This window comes from Anser anser (assembly GCF_964211835.1).
Source record: "Anser anser genome assembly, chromosome: 2".
Taxonomy (NCBI): domain Eukaryota; kingdom Metazoa; phylum Chordata; class Aves; order Anseriformes; family Anatidae; genus Anser; species Anser anser.
The window spans coordinates 156,652,059-156,679,778 of record NC_139721.1 but is presented as its reverse complement, the minus strand read 5'-3'; the positions used below and the strand labels follow the sequence as shown (position 1 = coordinate 156,679,778).

At 46.3% G+C, this 27,720-nt stretch overlaps 1 protein-coding gene and 1 long non-coding RNA gene across 3 annotated transcripts in view; one reads left to right on the top strand and one right to left on the bottom strand.

Moving 5' to 3' along the window:
* The window catches only part of ACVR2B (activin A receptor type 2B), a 92,614-nt gene that overhangs the window by 56,930 nt on the left and 7,964 nt on the right, over positions 1 to 27,720 (bottom strand). The window lies entirely within an intron of this gene.
* The window catches only part of LOC310894036, a 30,392-nt gene continuing 4,363 nt past the window's right edge, over positions 1,692 to 27,720 (top strand). The window contains exon 1 of the long non-coding RNA XR_014579513.1: positions 1,692 to 25,835. This is a non-coding gene — a long non-coding RNA (uncharacterized lncRNA). The remainder of the gene's footprint in view (positions 25,836 to 27,720) is intronic.

Genomic DNA, 27,720 nt, shown 5'->3' with positions numbered 1-27,720 from the left:
AAGTCGTGAATTCAGTCTGTACTCAGAAGGAAGGTTTGGTGGGCTTTTGTGCTGTTTTTCCATTAGCACATGGAAAGCCAAAATCAGCAGCCTCAGCCCTCGTCCTGCCCTCCCACAAAGCCAGCCCACGCCCATGGCAGCTCTTCCTCGAAAGCCCATCGGTGCTGCGGGAGGAATGGTGCAGGGCAAGGTCAGGGTTTTCCCATTCCAGCTCAGTCTTCATTGAAAAAGTGGCTCTGAGTGTTCTGGTAGAAACTCACTTACCAGTAACAGTGCCATTTAATCCCTCCTTCTACTTAAAGGCACTTAAAGGTACTTTACTACTCTTTAATTTTTCTTGCGAATATATGTAGAGACAAAAGACTAAATTAAGAAAATATATTTAAATTGGATATCTATGCATTGAGGGAAATATGTGTGCTTATTTAGGGTGATTTTGAGTATTTCCTTGCAGTCTCCACTCGCATCAGCCAGCACCCTCTCGGTGCTGCCATAACACCAGCATCCTCCCCGCTGCCCCGGGCAGAGCCTGGCCGCTCCCTTTTCCCTTCCCCAAACCTACAGGACTTAAAGCTGGGCAACAAGCAGGCAGCGCTCCCCCCCTGCCTCGAGCGCTGCCATTCAGAAAAGGCAGCCGAAGCCCAGACACGCACCTCTCACCGGAGAAAGACCATCTCGCTTCCCTGCTCTCTCCTTCCCACGCTACCTCCAAGCGCTCGGCTGCTGAAGCAATGCGCTGCTTGGCCGGCGGCCAGCTGGAAGCCAAAAGGGGCTTTTCCTTTCCTGCCGCTCAACCTCATTCAGGCGCTTCTTGCTTGTACACAAGGCTATTTATAGCCGCTGGCGAGCGCCCAGGCACAGCTCGACCGCAGAGCCCCAGCGGTTCCAAAAAAAAAAAAAAATTTAAATAAATAAAATAATCGTCATCGTAACAGCAACGGAGGCAAAAGGAACGGAGCTGAGAGAGGGTTGGGGTTCTGCTCGCATGGGCTGCGTCGCGTGCGGGGAGGATAGCAGGGAGAGGAGAAGCACGGCCGGGGCTGTGCCTGGTTAAAAATAACCCGGCCAAAAAAAATCACGGCAGGGAAGCGCGACCTTTATACTACTACTACAGGAAGAGAGCGAGCTGCGGCACGGCTGACCGGGTGGGTTGTGCTGCTTTGCGAGGCAGAATGCAAAATAAAAATGTTGGGGTGAAAGGGAGATGGAAGGAAAAATTAAAAAATTAAAAAATAAAAAAGTTGCAAGCAAAAAAGCTGTAGATACTGCCCCAAAACAGGAATGGTCCGTTTCTTCTGATCTCCAAAAATGCAAAACTCTCCTTTGGAAATTTCTTCCAGAAATATGTTTTGGGGGCGGGAGAAGGGGAAGAAGCAGCTAATTTTCTTGTAGGATAATTTTATTATTATTATTTTGGAAAATGAAGATAGTAGAGAGGATGCAGCTGCACTCAAAGCAGAGCTGGCCCCAGGCAACGCTGCAGCTGGGGCAGTCACCTTCCTGCAAGTGCCAGGTGCCACAGTAAAACCTACCCAAATCCTCCCCTTTTACACCCGTTTTCCTCCCGAGTCACACTTAATCCTAATGAAAGAAGCTGCTACCCACGGTGGAGCTGCTCACCTAGAGCAAAAACATGGCTTGACCTAGAATGACCACTCAGCACTGACCTGTCCCCAAATCCTTGAGTCCCCCCCCCCCCCCCCCCAAAAACGAAGAGGCACATCAAGACTTGCTGAGGATGAGAAGTAGGGGAGCGACCCGCGGCGGGTGAGCACTGCCAGGTTTGGACTCCCCCTCTCTTCCCCTCCTTCTCCCCTTTTTCTTTTATTCCCCTAACTGAAAGCACTTTGATTTTGCCAAGACAGGTGTTTCAGATACAGCTTGAAAACTAATTAAATCATATCTGCAGCTTGAAAACTAATTAATCCTTTATTCCCTATTATAATAGATAATTACAATGCATGATAGGAAACGACTTGTCAGGTTTTCTGTTTAAAATGCTTGCACTTTATGGAAAATAAAATGGGGGAAATGGTTACAGGGCCTTCCCATCCTCCCGGAGCCCACCAGTTGAGACTGCCACACAGGTTTTGCAGACGTAGCGCAAACAAAGCCTACAGTCACTGAAAATAGATTTGAGAACAAAAGGCAGCGGTAGGTCACATTTCTTGAGTTGCTTTTGTTCATTCCAACGTACGGTCAAGGAGCTCCTGCTAGAGCCCTGCCCCCGTGCAAATGAAAGGTAAAATATTTGTAATTAAAACAATGAGCAAGGCAGGATTCAACGTCGTCCTCAAGGTCCATGCTGCAGCTGGTTCTTCGTTCCATTGGCTTCCCCCTTCTTACTTTCTCCTTTTCTCACTTTCTCTGAACAGCACAGATATTGCGGAGACTTGAACTATCTGCAAAATATAACCTCCTCTCCCAATAGTTTTTCTTAGTACACAGCTACAGAGAAGATGGGTGGAGAAGCCAACTGTGAGCAAACATCCAAAAACCATCAGTCAGTCAAGGCTCCCAAGAACCCACTTCCCCCTAGATTTCTCAAAAATGCTCCAGCATCTTTACTCCCACTGCAAGATCAGAAGTGCGATCATGCTGAAAGTTTCCATAACTCCTTTGCAACACTACCAAGTTTCCAGTCTTCCTCTGCGTTTAAAGAAATAAAGAACTGAATGGGACCCAGTCCATCAGCTGAGGCACCACCGCAACGCAAGAGATGAGGAGTTTCAAGCTACTGATAAAAGGAGCCGTAGGATATTGGGATTACTCGTGAAGGGTCCAGGAAGCAAACTAATAAAAGTAAGTCTATTGACAGAATAATTAAGTGTTCCACAAGATCTGTAAATCTAGAGCGAAAGCGAAGAAAGGTCCACAAACCCACACAGGACAAAACCCACTGGGTACCAAAAGATAAATCGTGCCAACGGGCGAATGAAATGAGATGATGTGATAGCATGTGATGGAAAGCTGCCTACCCCACAAACACACTGGATGCCTTTTTTTTTTTTTTTTTTTTTTTTTGGAAAACCTCTAATTAATCAAGGTCTTTTTGCATTCATTTTCCTCTTCTCCTCCACTTGGTTACTATTCTGTGAATCTCGTAGCTCTGTGCGGCACCATGTTGTCATGCACTCGTGTTTTGGGGAAGCAAGAAAAAACACAAAACGCAAAGCCATCCTGCTCCATGCTTTTCTCATTTTACACTTTCAGTTCTGCTTTGCTTTTAGAAACAGGTTTTGCTAAAGTACCAAAGGTGAGAAACACCTTTCAAGTCCACCCCATCTTTCCCCTGGGTTTAGCAGGGGCTCCCACACCACCTCCTCAAATCCCTCCCAACAGCACCAACAAAACAACCCTTGCTGTATAAAAGGAACTAAAATAATAAAATATAGACAAGACTGCTTGCATTTCAAGGAAACTCTTTGCCGTTCAGGAAAATTTCCAACCCCGCGTGCCGCTGGCAGCAGCAGAAGGCTGACACCAGCAATTAGCACCACGGACGAAAATCTTCAGCACGTCCTGGTGCCAAACGCACTTATCATATACTCCTTTAGCAGGATATCCTTGGAGCGATTGCCCAGAGATTGATTGAGACCCCGTGTGCCGTATTAATGAGGCTAATTATAAACTCTGTTACCAGCAGGGGGACTAAAGGGTGAGAAAACAACTCGAAAGGGCCAGCTCCCCTTTTCCCTGCCCTGGGAAGCTGCAATCCAGCCTGGTTTTCCTCTTTCCCCATGGTGATGACCAAATGTCCCACACCCAACAGCAGTTTCAGACTGTACCTTGTCCTATCCTCTGCCACCAACACAACAGAGCTCCTCCATCTCCTCCTTCCCTCTTAAAACTGCGCTCACCCTGCAAATCAGCACCTTCAGCCACCAAAAACCATCCACATGCTGCCCAATTTTACTATAGATAATCTGTCGCCAACAGGATGACTGTGGCAAGAGATTGGGGAGCGGGAAATGGGAGGAAAAGAGGAGAAATGGGTTTTAAATCAACACAATTAATTGCTTTGGTATTTGTTCATATATTAGATTAGTAGACTTGAAGGCAATTAAGCATCTTTGACAAGAGGATGCCCCGTGGCAAAGCTTACCCAGCTTTTCCAGCCATATATGAGCTCAGGAAGAGATGTATAGAAGGGAGGGAGGAAATTCCACTACTTCGGATAAGGTTTTGATCAAAGAATACCATATGTCTAAACTTTGCACAGCAGGTTAAAATATTAATTTGGAAATAATCCTTTGTGCTTACCACTTTTCTTTAGAAATATGAATTTTGAATAACAGAACTAATACTGTTTATGAATAATGAATATTAGAGAGAAATTAAACTCTTGACCTTACTTGCCTACACTGCTTTATTTTCTGTTTTTCACCCCAACCCAAACTAATGTTCTTCTAATAGCATTTAATAAACCCACCATGGGGAGCTGTGTTTCTTCAAGCATGAAATCATCTGAGGATACTTACGCTGACCTTTTATATATCCTAGAGCCTATCAAAAAACCTCATCTCTTCACCTGTTACTGACTTTGTTTTCATTGCCACTGTCAACATGTCACAGACTTTTCCACCTATGCAACAAATAGACCCTCCAAGGCCACCGAAGCATAGCTTTGGGCATGCATTCAAAATACCACTGAGGTTATCTCCTAGTTTTGATTACTCAAGCACAGCTCTCCCTCCACTCCCGTATTAATCTCCACCACAATCCTAAACTTGTTTGTCACCCAAACACTCATTTACTACTCTTTCAGTAATTAAGGTTGCAATGGAACAGCCTGGCAGCATTTAATGCTGTTTTTATTAATGCTGTAATGACTCGAGTTACAAGATATCGAGCCATTTTCATGTTTCTGCAAACAAGCCTAACAGTTCCCCACGCTGCTGCCGGGTTTTTCTTTCTCCATATTCCTATTAAAAATATCTTCTAGATTCTAGTGCAGCGCAGGCAAAGCCCAAAAGGCTTCTGAGTTGAACTCATCTCTCTATGTAGTCCAGGGACAGAGAAAGATTTTTCAAAACTATTTATATTACAGCTTTGAATTTTTCTGACGTCCAATTTGCCCGACGTTAAAAGGTCCCAATTTTTTAAGAGAGTGCCAGCTCTTTATCCTCTGAATAGAAACCCTTTTAAGTGATACCTCAAAGCCCCTGAAGTCAGTGACTATTTGCAAGACCCTGGCTCAACACCTTGCCATTACGATGAGAGATGCTCAGCGGCATCTTGCTTGGTCAGTAGTAGCAACATTTTCTTTAAGAAAACTTTGAAGTGGTTTCAGGCAAGTTACAAGACATATTAAATATGACACGCCATCTGCTTCCCAATGCGATGTTTTGTATTGTGTAACTAAACCAATTTAAGAACTGAAGTCTATTTGACATCTAATTAGTCTGTTTGGTAGCCTGATCACTTGTAGATGTTTTGGAGGGGAAGAAACACTCTAACAATCTTGATCTTTTTTATAAAGAAAACAATTAAAAATAATTAGTCACAGAACTGTTTTTCCTTCCTAAATATTTTCTTCTTCTCCATTTAGGAATCAAGGCATATGTTTCTCCCATGCCACCCTCTCTCTGTTTCCAGTAAAATCTAAATCTAACCATCTTTAGCATCTTTTTTTTTTTTTGGGGCACCACAATCACAGAGCTTTACCAGAGCCCTGGGAAAGGGGGAGGAGCATTTATCAGGTTGTAGAACCAAAGGCTCCATCACCATTGCCTAACATCACAAGGCGATTTCCCAGGTCATTCATTTGTTTGCTTAAGTTAATTATATTTCTCAGGAAATGCATGGTCACCTCAAGAGCAATTTATCCTGGCAGGATAGCACTGGTGTATAAAAGTATTAGGCACAATCCAAACAGAAACAAACCAAGTCATAACAGAGCAATTGGAATTCAAAATCTAGACACCAGCTTGTGTGCTGCTCCAGCTTCCTCACGCATTACAACAGCACGAAGAGTAGGACTGCAGACAGCCAGCATCATGCCACATCCCAAAGCACTGAAGCAGGTCAAACTCAAAACCAGAAGTACCTGGTAGCATCTGCTCAGCATGGATGGGGATGTTCAGATCCATTGGAAAAGTGCATCAAGAAAGGGTTATTGTGAGCACCTCGAACAGGGTCAGTACATAAGGTAGTTGCACCAAGGAGAAAAGACTATTTTTCATTCACACGCAGATGATGGAGAAGGAAGTACACATTTAGAGCCACATCTCCAGAAGCATTTCAAACGTCTTGTAGAAATCAAATAAAACAGTTTCCAGTGCTGTGCGTGCACCCACACACCAAATGCATACGCACGCTAGAAGACCAGAGACAAAATCTGATTCGAGCGGCTGCCATAAACAATAGCTCGCAGAAGCACAGCACTCCATGCACCGTTTCCCCAGGAAAGACAAAGGGGAAAAACATCAGGCAGTTTTAACCCCTGACATTTATGTCAGATACAGTCATACTCTGACAGCTGGGCTACGACAAAGTGCAGAGCAGCCACCTCCAGCCACACTTGGAGCTCCTACCCCGGTGCTCTTCGGAGACGATCCCGTCTCCTGCGGCCTCTGCCCACAAACCACATCTGCTGCAAGCCCTAAATGTTGTGGTTCGAAGGTGCTTTGGGTTGGGAGCAAGGACAAACAAACGAGACCTACAATTAGAAAAGGGTGACAGTTGTAGGGAGGGTCAGATCGGGTCACTCCCAGAGGATGTTGTTTCTGGAACCTTCGCATTTATGATTTGCAACCTTTATCAGCTCCCGCAATGAAATACGACCACTCTCCTGGCCCCTCTTGTTTTCCGAGTTTTATTTGCTATTGTTCTGTACGAAGTAACTGTCGGCCCTTATCACTGCCGCCCTGGTCCCGCGTGTTTTCCTGTTACCTTCCCTTGCACGGCGCTGATTTTTCAGCTGGGAGTTTTGGAAGGAGTGATGAGCTCCATAGCCTGATCTAATCACCGCCTCCCAAAAAGGAGTCAAAAAGGAGAAAAGAAAAAGACCATTTCAGTTTAGCATGAGCTAAATGGCTCTAGTTAAACATGCTGCTGCCCAGGAAAAGAGCTGGAAGGAGATGGGGGAATTTACTAACTTTCACTCGGCAGCGGAGCAGAGCTGCTTTCAATGTGCCATATTGACTTACCGCTGCTGGAGGCACAATAAAGGCAGGCCTGGGAGTCAATGCGGGCTCCTGCGGCTCTGTGTAAACTCCGCTTAAAATGTATTTCAAGGAACTTGATCTATTGACATGGCAACTGTGAAAACTTGAGGCCATTTGAAATTTAAATAGCATTTCCACCCCTCTCTAAATGCCAGCCGCAGGGTGGGCCCCACGGCCGTTGTGTGGAAAATGCTTTCACTGGAAGACATCTCCCCCAACAGAATGCCTCCAGACACAACTGCTCTCCTCAAAAGCAGCCAGCACAACTGATTGGGACCTCTTTTTGATGCAAATTCATATTATTCTGTTGGGGAACAGCAGGTGTTCAGCCATGCTTTCCTTTAGAAAAATTAGGACCTTGCTTTCCCCCCCTCCTCCTCACTCTTGGCTCCTGGTTTGCCCCAAGCGCTCACGCTCTGCACACACTTGGGTGCTTCCTGGGCTGGGAAGGCCAAATCGGTGATATTCAGGATGAGGACGATGCAAATATAACGTGATATGACTTACTGGACACAGCAAAAGCTACACGGCGAATGCCCACAGCAGAGAGCACTGGCTTTGGCTCATGGAACTGGACTTAGGCCTCAACTGGCAACTGTGCTAAGTTATCTACTCCAGCATTAGGAAAGGGCCACAAGGAAATAAATTTGGTCATTGTTCAGTACCTGAAGGACATTGTTGTCTATATGAAGGACATGTGAAAGCTTCAAGAAGGTGACAATGGACTGTGGTGTTGGGGAATCACTCGTGGCGCTCAATGGAAAGGGCTGTGTTAAATTAGTATCCAAACGTATGAACAGGGCCCAGCTCTCCCTGTGCTAGAAGTCATTTAAGCACAGAAGGAAAGGTTCCTGCCCTCCCTCCTGCTCTGCACTGCCCTGCCATCCCGTAATTTGCAATTTAATTTGAGAAGAAACAATGGAAAGGGACAGCACTATAGACAAGAACAGAAATCCAAAACAAGACACACAGATAATGTGATTTACACGGGCACCATCTAAAATTCATAGGGCTTGGCAAGTTAATGCCCTCAGCCTCCCATGGAACCACTTCTCCGGGATTCTCTGAATTATCTATTTCAGCAAATCCAAAGGGCCTTTCTCCTAGCGTGTGTGAATACCAGCTCTCTGTGGGAGCTGGGGAATCTTAAAGAACAATTTGGAGGAAAAAGAAGCTGCTTCACAGACCCGTTTAAGAAGCACATGAAATTCCAGCCAAGGAGGCCCACAGGAGAACCAGACAAATGGAGGGCGAAGGCCGGCATCGCACCAGCAACGCAGCAAAGCACCCCATTACCTCAGTGCCTTAAAGATGAGGAAAAGGAGATTAAAAAAAGATGGTGTGATACTGGGTACAGAGAAAATACGTTGAAAGGGAGAAGGAATAGGAGGGGGTGCTGACAGACATGATGCCATGGGGGTGGCTGTAACCGGGATGCAAAGCAACGAGAGGCCAAAGAGGCAAACTCCAGCGGCCTAGACATGGGGAGTACATAGTATTTACCTATCACTGCAACTTACTTTCAAAATATAAAATAAAATAAAATTATTTAAAAAAGGCTCAAAATCTATGTCTCATGTCTTCAACTCAAACCTCAACTCAAAGCTGCTATTTGCAGTCGAAAGCGCGTATTAAAACCAACAGTACCAACATTTCATCTGAACACATTCACAATATTTCGAAGCTGTCGTTTCAATCCTCTTCACTAATAAAAAGGGAGGGGGAAGAGTGATAAAATTAAGCGGTTTTATTTCAGCTCTTCAAAGTCAAAACAAACATCATGAAACTTGTGGGAACATTAGTCTAATTTAAGCCTTTGATTCCTAATCTGAGACCCGTTTATTTAAGCATAATGTAAGGAAAACATCTGAAGTTTTAAAATCACAATACATTTCCAGTGATTTTGCCAGTTTTTATTGCTAATAATGATCACTGTCTCTATTATGGGCTCCAGTTAGGACTCTTTTATGCTGGACTCTTTATAAAATACAATCTGTACCATTAAGTCTACCTGGCTGGCTTACAGCAGCTGGATGACACAAAGAGGAATAGCTAATAAAGAACTGAAAGAAGGTTTGAAAGTCTTCTATTTTCTTTTAAAGAAAATTTTAATCAGACAGACCATTACTCAGCGGTTGTATCTGCAATGCTAATAAATACATATGTAGGCTGAGCGTGCCACATCCGACCAGATTTCCTCTCCTTTCTCATTTGCAGAAAGCTCAGGCAAGTTCTCGTTTGGAGCAGTTGGTGCAGATACGCAACTGGAGCACGCAGAGACAGTCCCAGCACTTTAGCTGAGATTAATTTTGCAGACGAATACAGTCACAGAGCAAAGGCAGGCACGTGCTGATGCAAGCTAACTGGTTTTTAACTAGTTTTAGAACAACCCCTCCTGTATCAAGCTTTTAGCTCTCACTTCCCACCATGGGCTCAATGCTCAACCCTTCCACAGCTTCACTTGGCTCTACATATTCTTATTGCAGCAGCAGAAGGCACTCTGAAACAGCAGGGCACTTCTCAAGTGAGGAAAACAGGAAAAAAAAGAAAAAAAATTAAAAATGCTTTTTGAGGAAATACAAAGGAGGTTTGCTGCTAATATTCTTCAGGACAAATTGATATAGAGCGACCCCTGTAACACCCTGCTCTGTCAGGAGGATTTCTTCCCCTGTGCCCAGCACACATGGAAAGGATGCGGAAAGAAACTCAGAGTGCTGAAATGTGGGATATAAATGTGCTATTGAAACTGGAGGTTTTACACTAAAAGATGGCGAAAAAAAATACTCGTGTCCCCCAGGCGTTTCATATGCCTGCCTAAATATCCTCTATTAACATAAAACTTCGAAAGAATTGCTGAATCAATGTCAACGTCAAAGCACAACACTTGGCACTTGTTTCCCAGAAATTAGTTATTGGCAGCATCTAAAATGCACTGTGCCACCCCAGTTAACAGCTCGGACAAGAACTACAGTCACAGAATTCACTTCTTAGCTGCTCAGATCAAGGATAACAAACATGCATTTGTCAGCCACACCACGGTTCGCGCTAGCAGCATTCCTGACGTCCGATTATGTTTCATTCTGCCTCTGGCAGAAGTTTGGAGTTTCATTCTTGAAGTTGTATAATAGATACTTTTGATTTGTAATTGAATGGAAGATTATAATCAACCTTGGGATGTTCACTCGCTCGTGGAATAAAGCCACTAAGTCCACTATAAATATTTATAAATTTTTCCACATTTGTTAGTATAATTAAAGGGAAGGAAATTCAATGCAACAGTTGGGGGAGGAAGGGAAGTAAAACCTGTTATTTACAGTGTCCTTTAAAATTAAATGTATAGGCATTAATTGCTTATTATACACACTGTTATTCAACCAGCAACCTGCAGAAAACCGAGCCAAAGAGAAGGGTCCACTGCTTACAAACACCCTTCAATAATTTGTCCCAGCCGGTCATTCAGACAAGAAAAGGCACAGAGCATCTCGTTCGCTCCATTTCCACCAGCAGAGGATATAAGATGCTACCGCAGCAGCTCGGGATCATTTTACACAGCGCAGCACCGTGTGAATGACTGTGCAGTGTCAGATGCTACCAGCCCAATTTAGGAGCATTTTATACTGCTACATCCCAGGCAAGACAAACGCAATCGGCCCCGTTATCACTATATATAAACCACCCACGAGTCCCTGGCAGAAATGCAAGGGCACGTAGTGGTTAGGAAAATGCTGGCTCCAGCTCTATCCTTGCTGCTGCTCCTCTTGGAGGAAAAACACCCATCACCTGGGAACTAGATTTGCGAAGGCAAACAACAGCCTTGTCACCAGCTGAGAAATTCCAAGTTTTTACACTGCAGTTCCAGAAGAGGAGCACCCATTTTTAAAAACATTCACTGTTTTGGCTTTAGGATTTTAAAGCTCATCTTCAAGCAAGAAGATGGGGTAGTTCATTCCATTTCTGTCACCTATTCATTCTTCTTTTAATAATGCATGCTTCTGTTAAAAAGGGCAGCGTTCTAATTTTAGACTATCCTATAAGATATAAGAAGGCATCCACCAGCTTTTACTTCTGGTACCAGGAAGGTTGGGGAGTCTGTAAAAACCGGGCACAAATAGGAGCTGGTCCCAGTTTGCAGGGAAGGATGTGCACACTAGATGAGAAAGCGCCAAAAACGTGCCCGGCTTTCTTCGACTGCCTGAAACGTGCTGCCAGAAAAGTGGGGAGAGAGGAAGAAACAAAACAAAAACACTGAAGTGCTATTGCTTGGAAACCACTTTAATGAAAGCCGCCGCAGAATATGACAAGATACCTAACCTGCGCTGACAGGGGAAGCAGCGAAATGAAATCCACACAGCCACTTTTACATGCCCTCCGCTATAAAAATAGCTGGATAATAACCATTTCGCAGCTGAATACGTTTGAAGGATCCGACACCTCTCTGAACGTAAAGACTGCTGCAGAACGGGGAGAAGCCCTTCTGGAAGCATCAGCTTTGAGGCAGGAAGACCCTTCTCCACTGCCGCTGTAAAGGACAAAGAGCTTACTGGAATTAAGGGATGTCTCAGTCCCTTCTCAATAAAATACTCCCTCTTCCTATTTGCTTTGCTACAAATAGGCTTAGTTTTTTTTTTTTCTTTTCAACACAGAAGCATGGTACGTTCCTAAAGGATGCTGCCTGCGTGCTCATTTTGGGAGCCCTGCGTGTTTCGCTGCCCAGGGAGAGGTAGCACAGTCTCTGCCCAGCCTCCGTCAGCTCAATGCCCTGGGAATAGGAGCTGGAACAGACTTACGGTCTCTCTAATTTCTCTCAAATTCATTCCTCTGCAAAAAGGAGTTTCTCCTTCTGGCACTGAAACTGAACTCCTGCCCAGGGATTTGATAAGCAATGCTGAGTTGGTCTGATAAAACCCTGACTCCTGCCGCAAACGCGGGACAGTCAGACACCAGGCTGTGTGGCAGGATCACATCAGGAACAACAGACGTGGAAAAGGTCACGGCTCCAACCTTTACTCATTAAGCCCTTCCTAGAGCCCAGCAGAGTTTGTTTGCTGGACATAATGGCATCCCCCCAAAACACGTCAGTGATACACGGGCTTTAAAGCGGATCATTGAACCAAAAAAATAAATGCCAAGTCAGAAGCAGCAGCGTATGCCAAGGGACATTTTGCTCAAATAAAACCAAACACATTTTAAAACCTCCCCATTGAGTAGCTGTGCCCATCTACACTTCCGAACTCCTCAGCACCTATCTGGAGACATTTACTGTCTACACATGCAGTGTGTAGCAGTGAGCAGCTAACAAGGACAATATCATCTTTAGAAAGCCCAATGACAAATGGAGAAAATAGGGAAAAAAGAAAAAAAAAGTTTAAAACTGGAATGAATGATCTCTAGCCTAATATTTAAAAAAGCCCAGCTGTGAAGCATGCCCAGGTCACACAGGCAAGCTGCCTTCAGATTTATATCCTAATCCCACCTTCATTCCTTTCAGACTGTACAATTTATTTATTTATTTTTAAGAAAGCAGAGTTCAACAGCACCATGCTTTATATCACTCTTGTTTTATCTCAGCCAAACCACAGAGTGACCCAGGCAGGTGGTAGCACTTCAGACCCTCAGAGCCCTATTGCCAAGCATCACGCCCTGTTTGCTGGAGGATTTGCAGGTACTACTGCACTGCAGTGCCTCTTCCAAGAGGCTACAACCATATGCTGCGCTTCCAGATAAAAAAAGAAAACCCATTTTTCCCTTCTCTCTCTCTCTTTTTTTTTTTTTTTTTAGCAACACCCAGTACTTGCACCCTGCTGCGGTGTACACAGCATGGCCAGCTCAAGCTGGAGTCCAGCTAAGCACCCTTACCCGAATCCCACCAAATTCATCCGTGGCCAAAACTCACTGGACAGGGACATGGGCTGGGCTCCCTGAATTCATCTCTGTCCTCAAATCCCTCCTCTGCCACTTGCAGCACAGAGACGGGAAAAGCCTCCATTAATCACTCCTTATTTTGGAGGCAATGTATTAGCTGGGAAAACTGGAGCCCAGGAGGTTCCCCTGACCCCCAGGCTGCCCAGAGGCTGTGGGGTCTCCTCCTTGGAGAGCTCCAAAAGCCGCCTGGCCATGGGCCTGGGCACCCTGCTCGGGGTGGCCCTGCTGGGGCAGGGGCTGGGCCCGAGGGACCCTGAGGTGCTGCCAGCCTCACCGGGCTGCGATTCTGTGAAAAGCTATTTTCCATGGCACTGGGCATAAACAAGGGCACGGGGCAGCTGGCCCCACACCACTGCAGGAACCTTTAGGGCACGGGGAGTGGAAAGGCTCGGTGAAAGCATCTGCACTGCCACATCCACAAGGGAAGCCTTAACCTGGATCGGGACCAGCAACATGCCAGGCTACCCGGAGGTTACTTTGTGTAGGACAACAGAGGAAACCCCCATTTACTGCGCAGGGTGGGGTTTTTCCAAGATTTTTGCCCAGCCAGCGATGGAGAAGCAACAGAACAGCTGCAGGAGACGAGGAGATGGATACTCTTTTTTTTTTTTTTTTTTGGTCCAGTTCCCTATCACAGTGTAAGTAATCTCTGCTCTCATCACCAAGAATGTTTGCAATGACTGCAGAACAGAAACACGATTTTCTCCATTGGATCCCTCTCTCCCGTCTTCGGCTAATGTCTATATTAAGCTTTCGGTTCCTGGCCTGGGTTTTCAGCTTTTGTGTTTTTTTTTAAATTGATCCTCCCTGTACTACATGCAAGCCTTCCACGTAATGAAGTAAACAGCACCACAATGCATTCCTCAACACTAGCTGAACCCGCTAAATAGCTGCTTGTAGTTGGAGGCCGAAGCAGCTGGGTGTTGGATTACAAACGAAAAACAAATGCCAAGGCATGGCCGTAATATGTGCAATACATTGATGACCTACTGCACCGAGCTCTCCGCGCTTAAATAACTCCTCTCAAAGCAGGCTGCCCATTCAAAATGTTTTACAGCTAAGGGAAGAGAGCGCGGTTCATGCTTGAGAGGCACGCTTTAAAAATTCAAGGCAACCTTTTTGCGTGATTTTTGCACAAACAAAAATTTCACTGTCCAAAGGGGGGGCAGGGGGAAAATTCATGCTGCTGGACGGCATTTCACGCTCGTGAATCGCTTCCAAAGGGCAGTGGCCCTCCCCACCGGATCCAGGCTCAATGCGGTCGGGGGGAGGATTTGTGAGGCTGTCCACAGCCACTTGAGCCCCCCCAGAGCCTCCTTTTCCAAGCCTGCCTGCCTGGAGAAGAGCAGCGCTTTTCGGAGTATGCAGAGTACACAGCCACGGCCAAACAGCACGCACAGCATTTTCAGGCACTGTATCAGCATAGCACAATCTGGAGTGCACCTAGTAAAACTAGCCACGTAGCTCCCCGAGTGCTTTTAGGTTTCAGGCGAGGTATGCAGGGTCTCTGACCTCGTGCGCAGCAGGAAGAAATGGGTGTTTTCCCTCAAGCTACGACCGGAGTTAAGTTAAAGCAGCTAACAAGTAAAATCTCCCCGAAAATTCTACTTTTTTCCAATAAGGTATCAACTGCATGATAGTTATGCCGCTCTAAAATTGTAGCAGGGAAGCTCTCATCCACAGTTAAGTGAGGTCCTGGGAGGTCACCTAACCGTGTTCCCGTGAACAACTTTTACATCTCATCTCCAGTAAAATTCCTAGCAGAAGGGGAGGACGTGGTAGCTCATTTCACTGCAACAACACGCCTACTCAGCCGCAGAGCCGCAGCTCCCACTTGCCTTGTCTTCCCCCAAAATCAGAGCGTGGCCTAGTTTAAAGCTGTCGTCTAAAGCCGCACGTTGCGGGACCAGAAGCAACATTTCAAAAATTCCTTTTGGTCCTGCAAAGTTAGCTGTAGGAGCTTGCACTGCACAACGGCAACTCTGCAAGGAGAAATGAATGGCCAGCGCGCTGAAGGATCCCCCCCATGGGAAGAGAGACCCAGGGGCTGGCACCCACCTGCTCTGCTGCCTGCACATGGGGAGGTCTTTGCAGAGGAGACGTGCCTCCACTCAGGCAGAAGGATGTAGTGGCTTGAACTCTAGGAATGACAAATCAGCCTCATGATAAAGCTTAAACCCTACTTGTAATAAGTACAAGTGTAAGACTGCCTCTGGCTCTGAAGAACTGCTCACTTTGGAAGAGGGGGATCCTCATAATACTTCACTCGACCTTGATTTCTCTCTACTTTTTGTTTTTGTTTTAAATGCTGCGTTCAGTGCAGAACAGGAATATCTCACTCCGCAAAGACTAACTAACTCAAGTTGTCCCAAGAGAGTCAAAACTTCTTGGGCATATTAGCAGTGAGTGGGACACAACCATCAACATCTCATCAGCTCTGCCAACATCTCGGTCCCTTGGTTGCAGAAAGTTGCAGACAGCTGAATACATCTCAGGCAGGATACATGACTGCAGACAAAAAGCCAGTGCAGCAAGAAAACAAAAACAAAATTTCACCTTATTAAAAAGTTTATGGATTAAGAGGTGACTCAAACAGGAAAGCAGGCCGTTTAAGAAGGGGGTCACAAAGGACACATGCTTTATAAATCAGAGTAGTGCAGGCTGAAGAAGTTGGCTCTTCGTGTTTTGTTTTGTGACAATATTCCTCTCCAAAAAGAGGTGAGATGCTGCTAGCAGAGTTTTTGACTACACATCCAAAAGAAAAACAAGTCAGAAGCCACTGGGGCTGCTCTGCACTTGGTCCTGACCCATGCTGTTGGTTAGGCAGGGAAGGCTCCAAACAGTTCATCATTACCTGTGCATAAACCATAGGCTTAAATCTAAGAGTGCCTAGGGTATGCTCTTATGAATGCAGAAGCTGGATAGGGCCCAAGAGTATTAGACTGAGACAGACCTGGAGAAATCTCTAGAGGAAGCAGAGACATTTGCAAGTGCCAGCCTAGATTAAGATCAGTGCAAGTGTACCTGTCCCCGATGGAGCTCTCCTGCTCCCCATTCCATCCTCTTCTGATTTATCTCATTCATTGAAAATTTGTCCCTTACTCCCTTCTCCTGCTGGGACAACTGTTGAGCACAGTAGAGTCAGCTCACAAAGAGGTGAGGACAACAAGGAAAAGTCCAAAATCACAAGAGATGCTCACTCCACTTTCTGACCCCTCACGTGCTGTTGTGGAATAAGGGAAGGAAAAAAAGCTCACTACAGCAAAAACGCCATTTCTTTTTTGGGGTCTATTATGTATGAAACCCTGGCTAGTTTTGCCAGCAGCTGGACCACAATCTGCATGGTATTTCCAGAAGTGCTTCAAGGACAATCTACTCAACGGAGCTAGAGCAGCTCACTCGTTTTGTAACAGCAGCTGGAGAGGTTTGCAGCACTGCTGCTTTTAAGAAGAGGAAAAGTCTGGATGACTTTTAGGAATGCAAACACACACACAAGAAAAAAAAAATAGAAGCAAGTTTGGTTCAGCTGTGATTTCAAATTAGAGGGCACTCTAAAACTTGGCTCCTGTGAGGATAACAGCAGCTTTTCCACACGGGGATTTTAACCCAACTTCTAGGAAGGAAAATCCTGAAGAGCACTGAAAGCCACACCAACAGCACTGCAGGAAATGACGGACCTGGGGAGCCACCCATCAAAGATCCCCAGATGTCCTTTGCCTTCCCACTGCCACAACCATGTCCCACCAACGCATCTCCTCCTGGCCCATCCTGGCGTCTGCTCCCGTGGTGGCCAGGCTGGACCTTGCTTTGGACAGCATCACCTGTCCCACAGCCTGGCCGGTGGCCCGCAGACCAGGCGGAGCCACTGTTGGGATTACAGTAGGTTTTAAAAAGCACCCAGCGGGTTCTTTTGGAAAGGAGCATTGGGCCAAGGAGAATCAGGAATGTTGGATGAGATGCAACTGCAGGAGTGCATGTGGGCACGGAGCCGCATGGCCAAGTGCCTGGCTCGCTGGCTGTCCTGGCAGCGTCCTCCTCCTTATGTCCTGGTGGGACAGGGCCATTTCTTCTGGCTTTCCCCATACTTTGGTCACTTCCAGAAGAGAGCACGGTAAGAAATGTGCTGTTTCCCCAAGCAGGACATGGAAGGGCAAGGGGAGCAGCCGCCTCGCCATCCAGCTTCTGGAGGCTGGAGGGAGGGGATAAGTGGAACAAGATGCTGCTTTTCCTCCTGGAGACATGAGAAGTGACAAAAATTCAACCTTCCAGCAACTCTTAGTCCCAACAACAGGCTTTGAATCGCCTTAACCAATGTCTCTGCAACCTCTGCACCTGTCCTGCCAGTCCAAGTCCCAGGAGATGCAACAAGGGCAGGGCACGCAGCAGCTCCCATGCCGAAGCTCGGGTTTGTCCTGTGTTGACAGCATGCCCAAAACCCTACAGTCATGGAAATCTGCATGTCAGGCTGGAGAAACCTCTTCCTGGCGCAGGGTCAACAGAAGCAGACGTAGGTGGACAAGGAAGAGAAGTCTTTACCGTAGAATAAAAATACCCTTGCCTTATAAAGCTGTCATTCACCCTCAAGATTAATATGTCACGAGGGTCTGTAGCAACTCAGAACTAGCCATTTCCATGCGGAACCACCTCTTCTCAAATAAGCAAAATGTCAGGTAGCATCAGGTCAGCCTCAAATGGGATTTCTCTTTCCCTGCTTTGACTGCTAGCCACTTACCCGGCTTACCTTGAAGGGCACGGGATACAGAGCAACTGAGGTGAGGCCTGACAGGACAAAGGTTGCTTGGTTGCCTTCAGAGGCGGCAGGCTTGCACACACACACCCTGACCTTTGTGTTTTGTGGAAAAGATGATTTTTTGCTTGGAAAATCGGTCTTGTGTCAGGCACCATCTCAGGGAGAGGAGCTTGCAGAGTGCTCAGGCAGGCAAGAAGCTGCTGCTGGGTTTTGGAGCGACATCCCATCACAGAGGCCTTCCCCACCTGGTTTATGTCTTTTCCTGGCTGACTTGAGGGCAGGACTTCCAAAGTTTGCACTTCCAATGACAAATGAGGGGAATTAGGTCATCAGTTACGTTCAGTAAGTCTCTCTCTTGCCCTAAAACCTGGTCTCAGTTAGGGTCAGCGTCAGCCCTGCTTACAGGCCTGGCTGGATGCCACCACAGCTCATGACAGGAGTGGGCCCCATGTCTTTACGGCTGCAGGTGGAAATATTAAGAACAACTTAGGTAGCTACGTTTCATACAAAGGTACCAGCCTGAGACTTTTAAACACCTTCCAAGCTATTTTTTCCCTGTGTTTTTCTGACCCAGGGATTCCCAAGTGGTGCTCAGGGACCCACCAGGCTGTCAGTGCCCCACAGTCAGTGCAGGTTTTCAACTGCACGTCTGACCATAAATAGGAATTTCTTCATGAAAAATTCAAAGGGGGCATCAGTGTTGAGAAAGCTCAGGAGCATTTCTCCATTACACTACAATCGCATCTGAATTCTTTCCAGCTTTGGCCTCGCTGCACTGAATCCATCCTTCGCAGAGCTTGTACGCTAAAATCTGCCAGGACTTCTGTGTAAATGGGTCCCCAGGTGCTCAGCAAAGGGCCATACATGCCACCAGCCTTCCAACCCAAACGCGACGTGTTTTTAACAGGAATTTTAACAGAGGGACACACAAACACACCAGAAATGCAGCTATCAAAAGCTTTAAGTTGCATGATACCACGATCCGGAGACAGAAGAGGTGCAGAAACAAAAAAGCAAGGGAAGTGCTGAAAGGAAACATCAGCGAGCCTCCTTGTCTCTCTTCCTGCAAATCTTCCGACTACCCCACTCTTTCCTCTCCGAATCTACTAATGTTTGGCATTCCTAAAGGTCCCCTTCCTCTCCTCCCCTGGGAACCAGGCCCTCCACAGCTCCAAAAACAGGATAATTAAACAAAACAAAACAACAAGCTTTGCATGCTATTAAACTCGAGCATTATTGTAAACATACACTTTCTGCCACTTGGCCAGCTTTGGCAACAGAAAGGAATTGATCCTTCCCCCTCTCAGTTTCATATCTGCTAGAGAAATACCAAAAAGCCAGGGAAAAAAGTACTTCCAGGCTTTTTTTTTTTTTTGAAGTACCACTAAAAATAAAAACAAACACATTACTTTCACGAAACTGACCACAACACTTTGAGCCCTTGAGGCCTCAATAAATATTTTTATGATGAAACTGGCAAGAAAAGATAATACTTGAGACATTTATAGGGCTTTTTTTCCCGTCTTTGTAAACATACCACGAAAGTTGAAGCGGAAAAGACAGAATGATTATTTCCCTAACTCTCCAAAGTTAGAGCAGAAGAGACAAAAAGAGATGCCTTAACATTTTATTAAGAGGCGACTTCGTTGGGAGACCTCTCTCAGGAGCTCCCATTAACTCATTCTTGCAGCTTCTTTGAAGCGACATCAGCAACAGTAATTTAATTTACAGTCCAGATAAAAGGCATTTCCAAAGATGTGACAGTAAGGAGAGCGGGCTTGGTGGGGCATTGCCAGCTGAATTCAGCGCAGTTACCTGCTGCCTGCTTGTGATTTAACTCCTGACAGCTCATCCTCCACAAAACCCCAAACCGCTGCAGAGCATCACATCCCAGATGCCATTGGGGAAAAAGGGGGAGCAACAAATGTGAATGTCCATATACGTGAGTATGCCCTACAACGTCTTTAAATTGCAGATGAAATGCATTGGATCAAAGCAGGCAATGCCCAGATTTTGCAAAATCTGTATTTTGTATCAGATTTTTGTAATTTGCATGTCAAGGTGGCTGGGGGAGCTACCCCGGGCTGCAGATGCTCCATCCCCGCAGGTTTGGTTGGACCCCTCTCCAGGGCCCTTTGAACAGGAGGAGCAGCAGCAGAAATATGCATAAAGAATCGCAAGCATCCACCCCAAACAGCCACTTGGGAGAAAGATAAATAAAAAGCCTTTATCAGGCATGGGGCTTAAGGACTCCTGACTAATAGCCGGCCGTTTGTCACTCAGGCTCCAAAGAGCGGGCTTGGACAGGGCCTTCCCCTCCACAGGGACAGGACAGGGAGGGCTTCCTCCGTTTCCACTAGGGATCCTCCAGCCGTGAGGAGCAACAAACGTGTGTGATGGCAAGGGAGCAGAGTTCATTGCAAAAGCAGAGAGCCTGACACGACCATCGCTGCAGGACGACTTCACTCTTGCGAGGGAGAAGCTGTGAGAAGGCCCCATCCACAGCGCCCATCGCCTCCTCTATCAGGCAGGAGGACGTGTCTGCTGCCAAAGGTCCTGGAGGAGCGGTGTTTACAGCTGTCACCTCCACTGAACTACCAGAACTGACTTCAGGCTACCCTTCCCTGCAAACAGGAGATAAACATCTGTGGAGATATGTAATCTGTAAAGGAGCCTGGCTTTCCCGGCCCAGCCGCCGCTGACAAGCTCGGCAGCGCTGCCCATAAAAACACCCTGACACATTCCCTGCACACACACAAATAAAAAAACTACCAGGCTCACCTGCTTTTGTTCTGACAAGTGAGAAAACGTTTACTGAAGTCGGAGCAGACAATTTCTTCTGAAGAGAGAGAAAGGTGAAGAGAGCGCACCCAAAAAGAAGCAAGAAAAGCCGACAAGTTGCATGAGAAATGTTAAAAGAAAAAGGTTAGTAAAAGTGAAAAACACAGCCCAAGCCCCTGTATTACTTGCTACTGGTCACATGTCCCATTAGGAGAAACCTCCTGTAAATGCCCCAGCAGCAGCACACAAACCTGGATGGACGCAGGGACGAGGAGGAGGTGACCAACATGAGGTATAAACAAGCCCCGTGTCCTATAACAGGTGCCTGATCCTACAGCCTCCAGGATCTAAAGACCTAAGAATCCCACCCGGCAACTGAACAGAGTAAAACTCCCCTAACTGAGGCTATTTTTCAGCAGAACACAGGGATGACACCTGGGGAAAATTTCACTGGCTAGGAAGAGCTCAGGGACATCATCCATATTCCTTCATGGAGACCATGCCCTTCATGGAAAGTCCCAAAAGGACCAGAGCTGCTCACATGAACCCACCCTTCAAGTGGTACCTCAACCTGCAACACTGAAAGAGCTGCTAGCAGCTGGGTTGCACCCCAAAAAAGACAAGAACCTCTTTGTTTGAAGAAAGCATGCAAGGACAAACTTCACACACTGCCATGCCCAGCTGACAGCAGCCAACCTGTCTCTGCAGATGTGGCAGCATCAGCTCCTGCCCTTTTCCTCCTTTGCAGGGTTTCTCACTACCCTGTGAAGAGCTGGATTTTTGTCTGCTGCAAACCCATCTCTCGGAGACATTTAGAGGAGATGTAAAATGTTACCTTCCATTTAAAGAAAAATACCTTCCAGCCCTCAAGCAACAGGAAAAGAAATATGAAAAGCACAAGAACGCCACCAGCGCGCATTCTCACACCTGAAGCCCCAGATAGCAAATAAAAACAAGCCAGTTATATTGGTGGTTGTTTGCTTTCAATTCCCAATATCTAAAGCCAAGTCTGCAGGTTTTACTGAGAGGGAGGGAGAGAACAGGACAACAAACTCATCATTTTTAACACTGACAATAATCTGCTGCTCAGACCTGTTCGTCCGGCGCGGCAGCGGGATGGGAAGGAGCAGTAGTATTTCACGCTCCCAGACCCACAGTCTACATCCATAATCAGCTTTCCAGCACCACCACACGCTTCAGGAGAAGACCCAAGCAGATTTATAGGAGGCTGCTTCTGGATTACAAGTCCCCAAGGAAATTTTCCTCCCAACACCCACAAGTCAGAGGTTGATTTATACCCAACATATAATAGACTCTATTCCTCGGAGACAACTCCTTGTCTTCAACCTCACTACCATTGCTGCAATTGGAGGTTCAGTTTGTTTTAACAGTTGTAGAGTTTATAAATACTGAAAGCAGCACTCCATTTAGGCTGGAGACAGTTAAACTAGCCTACACCAACAGGACGCCAAGTGGTAAAGAACAGTAATGAGATGATGACACATTCATAACCTAAAGCTTTCATTAAAAACTTGCAGCCCAAGAAAGCTCTCCTGTTCTGAGCCGAAATGTTCGCTTCCCGTAATTGCTCAAAGAGCAAATTTTTGCACAAACCCGCGAAACCTGGAGAGAGCTCCTGAAGAGCACATGGATCTGTTTGACAGAAACTGGGGAAGCACCAGCTGGAAGGGTTGCAAATGAGGTGGGGTGCAAAATATTTCAGACGCCACCAAATCTCTGGCGCGCATCCACACAGCAAGGAGCCACTGACAGTGGTACCAGCATGAAGTCGGGAGCCCTCGGAAAGCCAATTCAGGAAAAATCAGGATTCCTGAAGAGGAGTTGCTGGATGCCACAAGTCCCTAGACAGAGCTTTCTTCATCCGTAAGCACATCACAGTCGCTTCTCCAGATTTTGGTGGGTTTAATTATTTTTTAAAGGTAAAATATGTAACACTGGGGCATGAACTGGATAATATTTAAGGTGCCTTCTAACCCAAACCGTTCTGCAGTTCTATGAAACTCTGAACAAAGCCATGGCACACCCACCGACCAACTGCAAAACCAGGAGCTTGACACAGAACCTGAGCTCGAGGTGAAGCTACCTACGTGGTAAATTATTACAATGATAACAACCTTTCGTATTTACCTCCCAGCATTTTCCCTGGCCTAACATATGATGGGAACATTGAGATGATCTAGAGGTTCAAAGCCCTGCCTTTGGGGGTCAGACCACAGACTTCAACTCACCCAACCACCACCAAGGGTGCAGGCATTGCTCCCACAGAGCACGTCCCTGCTTTGGTCCCATCTGTGCGGGTGATAGCAGAGTGTTCACACCCCACTGGTGTGGTACACCCAGAACATTATCTTCAGGATGTCTGAAAGCTAAGCTGGCACTTGCATCGCAGAAGACAGCCCTTTACAGAGACGATCCGATTGTGCTGTTGCTGCTTCTGCAAGTGTTTCTGACACCAGTGAATGTCTCAAGGACACAGGCACTTCCAGAGCATCACAAACCCAAATACAGGGGGGAGAGAGGCACCAAGATTTAGTCTCCAAAACCCTGCGAATGAAGCTCTGCCAAAGCATGAGTTTAACTTTTATAGCTGTGCAAAATCAGATCAAACTGTCCAGTAAGTGAGAAAGATCCATTTATCTATCCAACTAGAAAAATATCTGCTGGTTAAAGAAACAGCAGCCAAACAAAGAGATTTTAAGCTCTGGCTATGTTTCACAATGCAGAAGTCAGAGCCTCAAAACTATGTCCCTGGGAGTGCCAACATGTAGCACGAATGAAAACAAGACCCAGAATACAAAAAGGGGGCAACAAAAAAGGGGCAAAAGCACACAACCTCCTTTCCCCCACAGTTCTGCCCTGTGACCACATGCCACTGAAACAGAGTTTTGTTTGGGTTTGGTTTTGTTCTTTCTTTTTCCCCAAAAAAATTAAACCCTTTGGCTTGGGCTTAAGGAAGGACAAAAGTAACCACTTTTACAATTAAGTTTGGTTTCATAAAGTTTTGTGTATTTGTTTTTTCAAACAGCACACACCAAAAGGAACAGCTGTTCCTTCCAGAAGGGCCACCCCCTAGATCTTCTCAATACAAGAGGAAGAGAAGAGGAGGCCAAACACCTTGGCTCTCAAAACCATGGCCACAGATGGGAACCATCCCCATAAAGAACATCCCAAAAGGGGGAAAAAAAAAAAAAAGAAAAAAAAAAAAGCTACCAACCCCATCTTCAGAGCCTTCCCCTTTGCAGGATTCTCGGAGAAGAAGAAAGGAAAGTCATAACACAAATTCGCATAGAGAAATGCATTTAAGAAAGCAAAGCACAAAGATTGATTAGAGTGTTCCGCTGCTTTAATAAAGAGCCTAATGATGTCCAAATTATAGCAAAGCTCAATTGTGTAACCAAGGAGCCAAGATTTCATCCTTGATAAGGACATGGATTTCTGTCTCGCAGGAGAAGCCTGCAGTTCACTAACAAAGATGACCTTTTATATTATACCCTTCAAGGCCACAATTAGCTGGAGAAATACTGTACTAACTTGGCAACATGAGTTTTTGTACACCGTGCTAATTTTTAGCAGAATCTTGCCAAGACCATTACCATCTCCTAACAAGAAAAAAAAAAACTACAAATACAAAACCCACTGCTCTCCAGACCCAAATTACTTTCCACAATTCAATGCAATTTTAATTAAGATGATTAAATTACAGCAAAAATGATTAAGATGATATCCCACAGCAAACCACTAAAGGTATAACACCTTAATCCAGAAGAAGCTGGCATGCACATATCCATGATAAAGCATTCATGAAAAGCTAGAATTTTACACATGAACCAATTTTACATCACTCAATCAATACCTTGGGAGATATTTGTCACAAGTTAAAAAACAGTGACATCCATCAACAGAGCACAGTTTTTCTTAGACTACACAGAAAGAAATCTACACAGAAAAATTGAAAAGGCTACAATTACTTTGACAATGTTTCTACAGCTCAAAGGAATTTGGGGGTTGAAATAAATGGTTTCCTTCTCCTTCCCAGGGCTCCCAAAATCAATTTTATATATAATTCTTTTCGTTTTTAAACAGAAGTCAGATCAGAAATACATGTGAAATCAGGTCAGCGCAATAATCACGTACATGGTACATTTCCACTATTGCCTATTAACTACGAGGGTTAAATGAATGAGGAAAACCTCAGATCCATATTTCACCAGTGGAAATTATTAATAAAAACATAGCGCCGCTCAGCTGCTAACCCCACAACCCAGCCGGGCCTCTTCTCCTTCAGGGCGGGGTAAGTGGCACCGAAGTGGTGAGCAGGGCTCAATGCACAGAGCGATGCACCCCATCGAGACTTCACATCCACAAATCCTTTAGGGCCACGGGCTCACCCACACTATCTGTTAGCCCTCAGAGCGGGTAGCAATGTGGGAGAAGAAAAAATCCCTAAAAAGTGGAGGGGGAAGAAAAAATCTGCACGTGACACTAAGCAGCCAGAGTAGGATGCCGCGAATGACCCTGCAGGGTTACCCAACGGCACAAGAGCTCAGGACACAAAAAAGCTGAAGTGTTCTTTAAGGACAAGTGCATTAGTGACACTTGGATCTTTTAATTTATTTATTTATTTATTTATTAAAGATAACTCTGGCTGCTCAGTTAAGTGCTGGCTTCCTCCCAGTAGTAATTAGCCAGAGCCAGCCCAGGTGAGAGGTTAACTCTGTATTTTTCTTTAGTAGACGAAGATAAGTCTAAATGGAGAAAGATAAAATTCCAGCGTAATCCTCTGCCACGGCTGCTATGAAATAACTCTTTTGTTTAATTATTATGAGCTGGATGGGCAAACACTGGATCCCGATGGACAGAGAGCAGCTGTTACTATAACAGAAAGACATTCATCTTCCCTTCCCGGGACCCTGAAACTCGACCAACAATGCCTGTAAAACGACTCTCGCCTCCCTCCGAGTTTTCAACCGCCTTTCATATCCAGGCCTATTTTTAGCCGACTTTATCTCGTCGCACTGCGCTTCAAAGTTTTGCACGTTGGCTCTTTCGAAATCATTTCCATGCGCAAAAAGCGTCAGTCGGGCAATAACCGGCCCCGGTTCTCCCGCAGGAACGGCGCGTCCCTCGGTCGGGTTTCTTCTTTCATCAGCCACTCACCGGGAAGGAGCCTGCAGACGGAGGCACACGGCGAGGTACGCTCGCATCTGACTTTTCTAGCAGGGTAGGAGCGATCTCATTTACCTCTGGGGCTTCCCATTACCTTTGAAGGGCTTCTTGTAGCTGTTATTTACAGAATAAATAGTCAATCCGTACAGGATTGCGTGGGAAAGGAAACTCTATCATCAATCGAAAGAGGTTTCCCGTGTTTGCTTTTAGCAGCACTAACTCCGTCCCATTAGACGACAGCAGAAGCTATCTATGGAAAATTATCTATAGCCATAAAAATTATCTATAAAAGACTTCCCCGATTATCTCAGGTACAACATAAATGTTAAAATGCCCCCCCAGGAAGGGGTGCACGGGGACAAACTCCCTGCTGATGCCAGCGGGCACGGGGCCAGGTGGATGACGCTATGGTTGGAGGGAAGTGTTTATTTTTATTGCGGGTTTTTTTGCACCTACCACCTTCCACACAGAGGAAGGAGGAGCTTTGTGCCACCCAGTTTTGGCCACGAGGGGAACCGAGCTGCCCAGCAACAGCAAGCGTGCCCATCAGAAATGCTCTGTCAGGTGCCCGTGTGAAGAAGCCTGGCAATCGAGAGCACAACCTAAGACACTAAAAGGTGATTAAATCTATAGGGGAATTTAATGTTATGGCGAAGCGTGCCAAGCCTGCCCCCTGCTTCATGCTTGCACTTTAAAAAGATGCACCAGGAGCTCAAGAAAGAGACTACAGTTTATCGCAAGGCAATAAAACAACAGTGAGCAGATGAAAATGGTCACCTCCGTGAGTTTATGTTTTGCTAAAGAAAAAAAAAATTGTCTTTGGACTACGTAGAAGGAAGCACAGAGGAGGAGGCTGCATGGCAGGGTGCACAGAGTGACAACATCCCCACCCGAGGGCACCCATGCATGTGCACAGCGGTTTGGCCGGAGATGCTCTGGTCCTGTAGTATCCCACCAAACCTACCCACAGCCAGACCCCAACAAGGCAGCACCAAGTATCAGACACAGCATCTGCCCTTCTCCTCCTGGCTGTGCTAAGCTTGACACGAACAGGAATCTCACGGCAGGGCATTCCTTAAGGTCTCTGTCTCAGCACCGGTGCCTGCTGGCACCACCTCAAGCTCGCTCTGTAGCATCTCACTGCCAAGCGGGCGAGCGCTGGCAGCGCTACCACAATAAGTATTTTGGAAAATGTGTTGTCCCAGGCACAAGGCTGGGCCTTAGCAGAGGTTTTCCTACCAAAATAAACTGCCTGGTGAGTTGTGAGCGCATGTGAAAGCGATGTCGAGTTCAAACTGGAGTGCACCAGAGCGCTGCCCAATAGCTGCTGGGCTGTAACTGGATACTCCCACCACGAAAACCCAAGGAGAGCTGAACTTCTCAGCCTGCACATCTATAGGAGAATTAGCATTCTGAAGCGATTAGTTACTCTCAGGAACTAAAGCAGGAATACAAAAGCCGGCTGTGTTTCGGTTGTCACATTGGGGAAAGAACCAAGACACCCACGAGCCGCGTGCGCCCGGGTTGTGCTGCCAGCTGGGTAGTCCCAAGTGAGCCGGCCAGGACAAAGTTCCCCACAAGGCTACCTCACTGAGCAGCCACAGCGTCACCCTGCTGGCTGCTGAGCCTTCTGCGAGCACACGTGGTAGCATCCCGGTCTCAAACAAGCAGCAAATGCCCAGCGCTCAAGCACAGGTGAGGGCAGCTCACAGCTCTCCTGACACCAGTACCGGTCCCCTTAACGGCTACACTAAAGGAGTGCTCAGCTTTCTGCTGCCTCGACATCAACTCTGCGAAGCTTGAACGCACTCGTTTCAAAAAAAAAAAAGAGTATCGATAGCAAATAGAGCCCCAGGAGAGCGGCGGAGTTTGCAGGGCTCAGCTGAACTGCAAACAGCACCAGTCCGCAGG